The sequence below is a fragment of the Tachypleus tridentatus genome, chromosome 2, assembly GCF_004210375.1.
Source record: "Tachypleus tridentatus isolate NWPU-2018 chromosome 2, ASM421037v1, whole genome shotgun sequence".
In the NCBI taxonomy this organism is placed as follows: Eukaryota; Metazoa; Arthropoda; class Merostomata; order Xiphosura; family Limulidae; genus Tachypleus; species Tachypleus tridentatus.
Genome location: NC_134826.1, coordinates 85,141,754 through 85,153,945, shown reverse-complemented (window position 1 = coordinate 85,153,945; position 12,192 = coordinate 85,141,754). Strand labels below are relative to the sequence as shown.

The 12,192-nt window shown below is 36.4% G+C and overlaps 1 protein-coding gene across 1 annotated transcript in view; it reads left to right on the top strand.

The window, feature by feature from the left end:
• Positions 1-327: 327 nt before the first annotated feature.
• Positions 328-12,192, top strand: part of LOC143244403 (leucine-rich repeat, immunoglobulin-like domain and transmembrane domain-containing protein 2) — a 32,718-nt gene continuing 20,853 nt past the window's right edge. Inside the window, exon 1 of the mRNA XM_076488998.1 lies at positions 328-812. The gene's annotated coding sequence lies outside the window, so the exon portion shown is untranslated. The remainder of the gene's footprint in view (positions 813-12,192) is intronic.

Here is a 12,192-nt window from a genome sequence, read left to right as displayed (position 1 = left end):
AAAATAATTAACTGTAGAGCGATGACCTTTCATTCCTTGTATTACTTTAGATAACGAATTATGGTTGTTTAGATGTTCTATAGTTTTACAAAAGGTTGCTCAAGGAATAAACTATGAATAAGCCATAGAGAATAATCTCGCGTTTTCTTGTAACCCGAACCGCCTTATTTTCCTTTTTTTTTGCCGCCGTAGTTCCAAAGTAATAACACGAAATGATTGCACCTTTTACCGGAGAATCCAATTTAGACACGCCTGACCTGTATGTCAATAAGTTGCTACCCGATACCGTATACCAACGCTGCTTCAGAAAAGAGGCGGACAGAGAGATGATAGCAAGGTATCTCGAATGAGAAGTAAGGTTTCTTAGAAGGTCATCGTTTAGGCTTACTGTTAGTTTAAATTATCAAGACAACTATTATTTCTATGCGTGTTACTTGATCTGTTGTGAATGGTCTTGTAATGTGAACTTTTGCCGTAATAAAAGCGTGCAGGATGTGAAGGAAGTCGCGATGATGGGCGTATGACGCCTCCTTCCTTGACTTCATCTCAGAAACAAATCCTGAGCATGCGCAAATGTTCAAGTACTCACAACGGCGTTTTGCCAGAGAAACACCGACATATCTGTCTCACTGCATGCTGTAGATAGTGTCAGATGTTTTCGTTCAAGAACCAGAGGAATACAAGAAATACAGTCCAAAAATGTTGTTCCATTACATAGTGTAACTCGACTTTCTATTGGTCCAATATTTTGAGAACGTCGAACTTCAAATCAGAATTGACAGCTTTAATAAGTCAGCTGGTATGTGCCGCAGGTGAGTCTAGTCGTTTGTGTGAAAAAACAAAGAAACCAAAACCTCTTCATTCATTGTTCCTTCTTAATAAAATCGAATAATAAAAAGCACATTACTATTTTCTGTGTTTGGTAAACGTAGGGAGAATTTGAGAATCTTAGGCGCTTCGTAATAACACTAAAAGAGGAAAAGGTTTTATATAATCTTAGCTAGGCTTAAATTAGTAGTTGTAGTTAGGGCCATACACTTAAAGAAGGACAAAAAACAGAGAACTGGTGGAAACTAATATTTGTTTATGTATTAAACCTTTAGAAACATTTTTATTTGTTCTTTTTTATTGCGAAATGAAATTATTAGTTATGGTAGTTCGGTATATTAAATTACATTATTTTTAAAAGCTGTTCATATGCGATTGATTGTGCATTACATGCCTATCATATGGTCGTTACACTACAGATAGTGAAAAAGTACTGTATTTAAAATCTATTCACGACAGCAGATCGTTTGTAGTATAGGATTTATTCCAGATGAATTAATTTAAATACACGTTGATTAATACTTTGATATTTTAGTGGAATTAGACGTGTAGGATGTATATTCACGTTTAAACATGTAGAACCTTTCATAAACATTTGTTTGATGGGTAATTAATTACCTCGTATGTGTATATATAATGGGAGAAAGAAATATGCTAGACAAATAAGTAAAAATAGTTGTAGCACGATTGAAATCTCTGAGGTTAACCTGTATTAAAAGACGCGAACGTTTTGAGCATGTAACTGTGAGAATTTAATTGTATAGGCGACCAGATCTTTACTAATATTTAAACTGATAACCCGATCTTTATTAATATATAAATAGGTAACCAGATCTCTAGTAATATATAAATAGGTGACTAGATCTTTATTCTTATATAAATAGATGACCACATTTTAACTAATATATAAATAGGTGACCAGATCTTCGCCAATATATAAATAGGAGACCAGATCTTTATTAATATATACATAGATCACTAAATGTTTACTTATATATAAATAGATAACCAAATTTTTACTTATATATAAACAGGTTGCGAGGTATTTATTAAAATATAAATAGGAGATCAGATCTTTTTATTATATAGATAACTGACCAGAGGTTTGTTAATACGCCTCCCGCTAGTGCAGCGGTATGTCTCCGGATTTACAACGCTAAAATCAGGGGTTCGATTCCTCTCGGTGGGCTCCGCAGATAGCCCGAGGTGGCTTTGCTACAAGAAAACACACAAACACACTTTATTAATACATAAATATGGAACTAGATCTTCACAAACACATATAAATGAGTAACCAAAGGTTTAGGAATTTTAAAATTAAAAGTACATCTAAAGGTAGCACTGGAATATAGCTGAGAACATTGTGGTAAGTATTGGATAATTTTAAATTCAAATCGTAGACTTACATTTATTTAAGGATTGTTTGTTTTGCAGGTTAATGTTTACTCTGAAAATAAAAATTCAAATAAGTTGAATTTTTTCGAAGAATGGTTTAGGAAATTGAACTAGTCCGAAACATTCATGTTTCAAATGGTATAAGGATACCATAAACCTGGGACAAATATAGAACATCATTTTAGACGTTGTGTTTGTTTATTCAAAGGTAACTTGCTTTTTAAGCCCTATAGGCAATGCAAGGTAACAAAATGCTATTTGTTGTTTATTTTCACAACTGTGTTATAAATGTGATAAAAAGACACATAGATAACATGTTTTCAAAACTTAGTTTAATTTTGAGAGCACATCGCCTCCAAGCATTTCACTCTATTAATGAGTTTTAGAAGAACATATCTTTCTATGTAATGAATCATTTCTGCATGCAAATACCTCGTAGAAGGACATCGAGTTTCATATAATTAAGCATTATTTTACCGTAAAATTTCCATATAGAATATGTTATTCTACGTATTTTCTTTTGTTACTATGTATTTGAAAAACGTATTTTTCTATATAATTCAAACATTCTATTCTTGTCGTATTATGTTAAAAACGCATTAAGACCTCTCTCATACTGAATGAATGGAGCAACCAATAGAAGGGCTGTTCCACTTATCGATTAAACTGCGTTGTAGTCAGGAAGGTTAATGTTTTGTTTTACTTTATCGCCCATACTGCACTTCGTGAATGCGAACTATTGGTGTACCATCGGACGTGAAAAATAATGGATACCTAAACACGTTGTCTTCTATCTCTAACAATTAATAAAAAAGTAAGTTGTACTTCACCTGAAAATATAGACAGACGAGTATGTTATGCTTCACCTAAAACAATTAACAGGCAATATGTTGTACTTCTCCTGAAGAAATGAACAGTCAGGTATGTTGTACTTCACCTAAAGCAATTAACAGGCAGGTATGTTGTACTTCACTTGATGAAATAAACAGGTGGGTATGTTGTACTTTACTTGAACAAATGAACAGGAAGGTATGTTGTACTTTACCTGAAACAATGAACAGGCAGGTATGTTGTATCTCACCTGAAGCAATAAACAGACGAATATGTTGTACTTCACCTGAAACAATGAACAGACGGATACGTTCTACTTCACCTGAAACAATGAACAGACAGGTACGCTGTACTTCACCTGAAGCAATGAACAAGTAGGTATATTGTATTTCACCTGAAACAATGAATATACAGGTATGCTGTACTTCACCTGAAACAATGAAGAGGCAGGTATGTTGTACTTCACTTGAGGAAATAAACAGGCGGGTATGTTGTACTTCACCTGAAGAAATGAACAGGAAGGTATGTTGTACTTTACCTGAAACAATGAACAGGCAGGTATGTTATATCTCACCTAAAGCAATAAACAGACGAATATGTTGTACTTCACCTGAAACAATGAACAGACGGATACGTTCTACTTCACCTGAAACAATGAACAAGTAGGTATATTGTATTTCACTTGAAACAATGAACATACATGTATGCTGTACTTCACCTGAAAAAATGAACATACAGGTATGTTGTACTTCACCTGAAAAAATGAACATACAGGTATGTTGTACTTCACCTGAAACAATGAACATACAGGTATGCTGTACTTCACCTGAAACAATGAAGAGGCAGGTATGTTGTACTTCACTTGAGGAAATAAACAGGCGGGTATGTTGTACTTCACCTGAAGAAATGAACAGGAAGGTATGTTGTATCTCACCTGAAGCAATAAACAGACGAATATGTTGTACTTCACCTGAAACAATGAACAGACGGGTATGTTGTACTTAACCTGAAACAATGAACAAGCAGGTATGTTGTACTTCACCTGAAGCAATGAACAAGTAGGTATATTGTATTTCACTTGAAACAATGAACATACAGATATGTTGTACATCGTCTGAAGCAATTAACACGCAGGTATGTTGTACTTCACCTGAAACAATGAACAGGCACTATGTTGTACTTCTCCTGAAGAAATGAACAGTCAGGTGTGTTGTACTTCACCTAAAGCAATTAACAGGCAGGTATGTTGTAGTTCACCTGAAACAATGAACAAACAGGTATGTTGTACTTCACCTGAAACAATGAACAAGCAGGTATGAAGTACTTCACCTGAAACAATGTACATACAGATATGTTGTACTTCACCTGAAGAAATGAACAGGCAGGTATGTAGTACTTCACCTGAAACAATGAACAAGCAGGTATGAAGTACTTCACCTGAAACAATGTACATACAGATATGTTGTACTTCACCTGAAGAAATGAACAGGCAGGTATGTAGTACTTCACCTGAAACAATGAACATACAGGTATGTTGTACTTCACCTGAAACAATGAATAGACGAGTATGTTGTACTTCACCTGAAACAATGAATAGACGAGTATGTTGTACTTCACCTGAAACAATGTACAGACGGGTATCTTGTACTTCACCTTAAACAATGAACAGGCAGATATGTTGTACTTCATCTGAAACAATGAACATACAGGTATGCTGTACTTCACCTGAAAAATGAACAGACGGGTATGTTGTACTTCACCTGAAACAATGAACAAGCAGGTATGTTGTACTTTACCTGAAGAAATGAACAGGAAGGTATGTTGTACTTTACCTGAAACAATGAACAGGCAGGTATTTTGTATCTCACCTGAAGCAATAAACAGACGAATATGTTGTACTTCACCTGAAACAATGAACAGACGGATACATTCTACTTCACCTGAAACAATGAACATACAGGTATGCTGTACTTCACCTGAAACAATGAAGAGGCAGGTATATTGTACTTCACTTGAGGAAATAAACAGGCGGGTATGTTGTACTTCACCTGAAGAAACGAACAGGAAGGTATGTTGTACTTTACCTGAAACAATGAACAGGCAGGTATGTTATATCTCACCTAAAGCAATAAACAGACGAATATGTTGTACTTCACCTGAAACAATGAACAGACGGACACGTTCTACTTCACCTGAAACAATGAACAAGTAGGTATATTGTATTTCACTTGAAACAATGAACATACATGTATGCTGTACTTCACCTGAAAAATGAACATACAGGTATGTTGTACTTCACCTGAAAAAATGAACATACAGGTATGTTGTACTTCACCTGAAACAATGAACATACAGGTATGCTGTACTTCACCTGAAACAATGAAGAGGCAGGTATGTTGTACTTCACTTGAAGAAATGAACAGGAAGGTATGTTGTACTTTACCTGAAACAATGAACAGGCAGGTATGTTGTATCTCACCTGAAGCAGTAAACAGACAAATATGTTGTACTTCACCTGAAACAATGAACAGACGGGTATGTTGTACTTAACCTGAAACAATGAACAAGCAGGTATGTTGTACTTCACCTGAAGCAATGAACAAGTAGGTATATTGTATTTCACTTGAAACAATGAACATACAGATATGTTGTACATCGTCTGAAGCAATTAACACGCAGGTATGTTGTACTTCACCTGAAACAATGAACAGGCACTATGTTGTACTTCTCCTGAAGAAATGAACAGTCAGGTGTGTTGTACTTCACCTAAAGCAATTAAGAGGCAGGTATGTTGTACTTCACCTGAAACAATGAACAAACAGGTATGTTGTACTTCACCTGAAACAATGAACAAGCAGGTATGAAGTACTTCACCTGAAACAATGAACAAGCAGGTATGAAGTACTTCACCTGAAACAATGTACATACAGATATGTTGTACTTCACCTGAAGAAATGAACAGGCAGGTATGTAGTACTTCACCTGAAACAATGAACAGGCAGATATGTTGTACTTCATCTGAAACAATGAACATACAGGTATGCTGTACTTCACCTGAAAAATGAACAGACGGGTATGTTGTACTTCACCTGAAACAATGAACAAGCAGGTATGTTGTACTTCACCTGAAGCAATGAACAAGTAGGTATATTGTATTTCACCTGAAACAGTGAACATACAGGTTTGTTGTACTTCACCTGAAAAAATGAACATACAGGTATGTTGTACTTCACCTGAAACAATGAGCAGGCAGGTATGTTGTACCTCACCTGAGCAATGAACAGGCAGGTATGTTGTACTTCACCTGAAGAAATGAACAGGCAGGTATGTTGTATCTCACCTGAAGCAATAAACAGACGAATATGTTGTACTTCACCTGAAACAATGAACAGACGGGTATGTTGTACTTAACCTGAAACAATGAACAAGCAGGTATGTTGTACTTCACCTGAAGCAATGAACAAGTAGGTATATTGTATTTCACTTGAAACAATGAACATACAGATATGTTGTACATCGTCTGAAGCAATTAACCCGCAGGTATGTTGTACTTCACCTGAAACAATGAACAGGCACTATGTTGTACTTCTCCTGAAGAAATGAACAGTCAGGTGTGTTGTACTTCACCTAAAGCAATTAACAGGCAGGTATGTTGTAGTTCACCTGAAACAATGAACAAACAGGTATGTTGTACTTCACCTGAAACAATGAACAAGCAGGTATGAAGTACTTCACCTGAAACAATGTACATACAGATATGTTGTACTTCACCTGAAGAAATGAACAGGCAGGTATGTAGTACTTCACCTGAAACAATGAACAAGCAGGTATGAAGTACTTCACCTGAAACAATGTACATACAGATATGTTGTACTTCACCTGAAAAAGAAATGAACAGGCAGGTATGTAGTACTTCACCTGAAACAATGAACATACAGGTATGTTGTACTTCACCTGAAACAATGAATAGACGAGTATGTTGTACTTCACCTGAAACAATGAATAGACAGGTATGTTGTACTTCACCTGAAACAATGTACAGACGGGTATCTTGTACTTCACCTTAAACAATGAACAGGCAGATATGTTGTACTTCATCTGAAACAATGAACATACAGGTATGCTGTACTTCACCTGAAAAAATGAACAGACGGGTATGTTGTACTTCACCTGAAACAATGAACAAGCAGGTATGTTGTACTTTACCTGAAGAAATGAACAGGAAGGTATGTTGTACTTTACCTGAAACAATGAACAGGCAGGTATTTTGTATCTCACCTGAAGCAATAAACAGACGAATATGTTGTACTTCACCTGAAACAATGAACAGACGGATACGTTCTACTTCACCTGAAACAATGAACATACAGGTATGCTGTACTTCACCTGAAACAATGAAGAGGCAGGTATATTGTACTTCACTTGAGGAAATAAACAGGCGGGTATGTTGTACTTCACCTGAAGAAACGAACAGGAAGGTATGTTGTACTTTACCTGAAACAATGAACAGGCAGGTATGTTATATCTCACCTAAAGCAATAAACAGACGAATATGTTGTACTTCACCTGAAACAATGAACAGACGGACACGTTCTACTTCACCTGAAACAATGAACAAGTAGGTATATTGTATTTCACTTGAAACAATGAACATACATGTATGCTGTACTTCACCTGAAAAAATGAACATACAGGTATGTTGTACTTCACCTGAAAAAATGAACATACAGGTATGTTGTACTTCACCTGAAACAATGAACATACAGGTATGCTGTACTTCACCTGAAACAATGAAGAGGCAGGTATGTTGTACTTCACTTGAAGAAATGAACAGGAAGGTATGTTGTACTTTACCTGAAACAATGAACAGGCAGGTATGTTGTATCTCACCTGAAGCAGTAAACAGACAAATATGTTGTACTTCACCTGAAACAATGAACAGACGGGTATGTTGTACTTAACCTGAAACAATGAACAAGCAGGTATGTTGTACTTCACCTGAAGCAATAAACAAGTAGGTATATTGTATTTCACTTGAAACAATGAACATACAGATATGTTGTACATCGTCTGAAGCAATTAACACGCAGGTATGTTGTACTTCACCTGAAACAATGAACAGGCACTATGTTGTACTTCTCCTGAAGAAATGAACAGTCAGGTGTGTTGTACTTCACCTAAAACAATTAACAGGCAGGTATGTTGTACTTCACCTGAAACAATGAACAAACAGGTATGTTGTACTTCACCTGAAACAATGAACAAGCAGGTATGAAGTACTTCACCTGAAAACAATGAACAAGCAGGTATGAAGTACTTCACCTGAAACAATGTACATACAGATATGTTGTACTTCACCTGAAGAAATGAACAGGCAGGTATGTAGTACTTCACCTGAAACAATGAACAGGCAGATATGTTGTACTTCATCTGAAACAATGAACATACAGGTATGCTGTACTTCACCTGAAAAATGAACAGACGGGTATGTTGTACTTCACCTGAAACAATGAACAAGCAGGTATGTTGTACTTCACCTGAAGCAATGAACAAGTAGGTATATTGTATTTCACCTGAAACAGTGAACATACAGGTTTGTTGTACTTCACCTGAAAAAATGAACATACAGGTATGTTGTACTTCACCTGAAACAATGAGCAGGCAGGTATGTTGTACCTCACCTGAGCAATGAACAGGCAGGTATGTTGTACTTCACCTGAAGAAATGAACAGGCAGGTATGTTGTATCTCACCTGAAGCAATAAACAGACGAATATGTTGTACTTCACCTGAAACAATGAACAGACGGGTATGTTGTACTTAACCTGAAACAATGAACAAGCAGGTATGTTGTACTTCACCTGAAGCAATGAACAAGTAGGTATATTGTATTTCACTTGAAACAATGAACATACAGATATGTTGTACATCGTCTGAAGCAATTAACCCGCAGGTATGTTGTACTTCACCTGAAACAATGAACAGGCACTATGTTGTACTTCTCCTGAAGAAATGAACAGTCAGGTGTGTTGTACTTCACCTAAAACAATTAACAGGCAGGTATGTTGTAGTTCACCTGAAACAATGAACAAACAGGTATGTTGTACTTCACCTGAAACAATGAACAAGCAGGTATGAAGTACTTCACCTGAAACAATGTACATACAGATATGTTGTACTTCACCTGAAGAAATGAACAGGCAGGTATGTAGTACTTCACCTGAAACAATGAACAAGCAGGTATGAAGTACTTCACCTGAAACAATGTACATACAGATATGTTGTACTTCACCTGAAGAAATGAACAGGCAGGTATGTAGTACTTCACCTGAAACAATGAACATACAGGTATGTTGTACTTCACCTGAAACAATGAATAGACGAGTATGTTGTACTTCACCTGAAACAATGAATAGACGAGTATGTTGTACTTCACCTGAAACAATGTACAGACGGATATCTTGTACTTCACCTTAAACAATGAACAGGCAGATATGTTGTACTTCATCTGAAACAATGAACATACAGGTATGCTGTACTTCACCTGAAAAATGAACAGACAGGTATGTTGTACTTCACCTGAAAACAATGAACAAGCAGGTATGTTGTACTTTACCTGAAGAAATGAACAGGAAGGTATGTTGTACTTTACCTGAAACAATGAACAGGCAGGTATTTTGTATCTCACCTGAAGCAATAAACAGACGAATATGTTGTACTTCACCTGAAACAATGAACAGACGGATACGTTCTACTTCACCTGAAACAATGAACATACAGGTATGCTGTACTTCACCTGAAACAATGAAGAGGCAGGTATATTGTACTTCACTTGAGGAAATAAACAGGCGGGTATGTTGTACTTCACCTGAAGAAACGAACAGGAAGGTATGTTGTACTTTACCTGAAACAATGAACAGGCAGGTATGTTATATCTCACCTAAAGCAATAAACAGACGAATATGTTGTACTTCACCTGAAACAATGAACAGACGGACACGTTCTACTTCACCTGAAACAATGAACAAGTAGGTATATTGTATTTCACTTGAAACAATGAACATACATGTATGCTGTACTTCACCTGAAAAAATGAACATACAGGTATGTTGTACTTCACCTGAAAAAATGAACATACAGGTATGTTGTACTTCACCTGAAACAATGAACATACAGGTATGCTGTACTTCACCTGAAACAATGAAGAGGCAGGTATGTTGTACTTCACTTGAAGAAATGAACAGGAAGGTATGTTGTACTTTACCTGAAACAATGAACAGGCAGGTATGTTGTATCTCACCTGAAGCAGTAAACAGACAAATATGTTGTACTTCACCTGAAACAATGAACAGACGGGTATGTTGTACTTAATTTGAAACAATGAACAAGCAGGTATGTTGTACTTCACCTGAAGCAATGAACAAGTAGGTATATTGTATTTCACTTGAAACAATGAACATACAGATATGTTGTACATCGTCTGAAGCAATTAACACGCAGGTATGTTGTACTTCACCTGAAACAATGAACAGGCACTATGTTGTACTTCTCCTGAAGAAATGAACAGTCAGGTGTGTTGTACTTCACCTAAAGCAATTAACAGGCATGTATGTTGTACTTCACCTGAAACAATGAACAAACAGGTATGTTGTACTTCACCTGAAACAATGAACAAGCAGGTATGAAGTACTTCACCTGAAACAATGAACAAGCAGGTATGAAGTACTTCACCTGAAACAATGTACATACAGATATGTTGTACTTCACCTGAAGAAATGAACAGGCAGGTATGTAGTACTTCACCTGAAACAATGAACAGGCAGATATGTTGTACTTCATCTGAAACAATGAACATACAGGTATGCTGTACTTCATCTGAAAAATGAACAGACGGGTATGTTGTACTTCACCTGAAACAATGAACAAGCAGGTATGTTGTACTTCACCTGAAGCAATGAACAAGTAGGTATATTGTATTTCACCTGAAACAGTGAACATACAGGTTTGTTGTACTTCACCTGAAAAATGAACATACAGGTATGTTGTACTTCACCTGAAACAATGAGCAGGCAGGTATGTTGTACCTCACCTGAGCAATGAACAGGCAGGTATGTTGTACTTCACCTGAAGAAATGAACAGGCAGGTATGTTGTACTTCACCTGAAGAAATGAACAAGCAAGTATGTTGTACTTTACCTGAAGAAATGAACAGGAAGGTATGTTGTACTTTACCTGAAACAATGAACAGGCAGGTATTTTGTATCTCACCTGAAGCAATAAACAGACAAATATGTTGTACTTCACCTGAAAAATGAACAGACGGGTATGTTGTACTTTACCTGAAGAAATGAACAGGAAGGTATGTTGTACTTTACCTGAAACAATGAACAGGCAGGTATTTTGTATCTCACCTGAAGCAATAAACAGACGAATATGTTGTACTTCACCTGAAACAATGAACAGACGGATACGTTCTACTTCACCTGAAACAATGAACATACAGGTATGCTGTACTTCACCTGAAACAATGAAGAGGCAGGTATATTGTACTTCACTTGAGGAAATAAACAGGCGGGTATGTTGTACTTCACCTGAAGAAACGAACAGGAAGGTATGTTGTACTTCACCTGAAACAATGAACAGACGGACACGTTCTACTTCACCTGAAACAATGAACAAGTAGGTATATTGTATTTCACTTGAAACAATGAACATACATGTATGCTGTACTTCACCTGAAAAAATGAACATACAGGTATGTTGTACTTCACCTGAAAAAATGAACATACAGGTATGTTGTACTTCACCTGAAACAATGAACATACAGGTATGCTGTACTTCACCTGAAACAATGAAGAGGCAGGTATGTTGTACTTCACTTGAAGAAATGAACAGGAAGGTATGTTGTACTTTACCTGAAACAATGAACAGGCAGGTATGTTGTATCTCACCTGAAGCAGTAAACAGACAAATATGTTGTACTTCACCTGAAACAATGAACAAGCAGGTATGTTGTACTTCACCTGAAGCAATGAACAAGTAGGTATATTGTATTTCACTTGAAACAATGAACATACAGATATGTTGTACATCGTCTGAAGCAATTAACACGCAGGTATGTTGTACTTCACCTGAAACA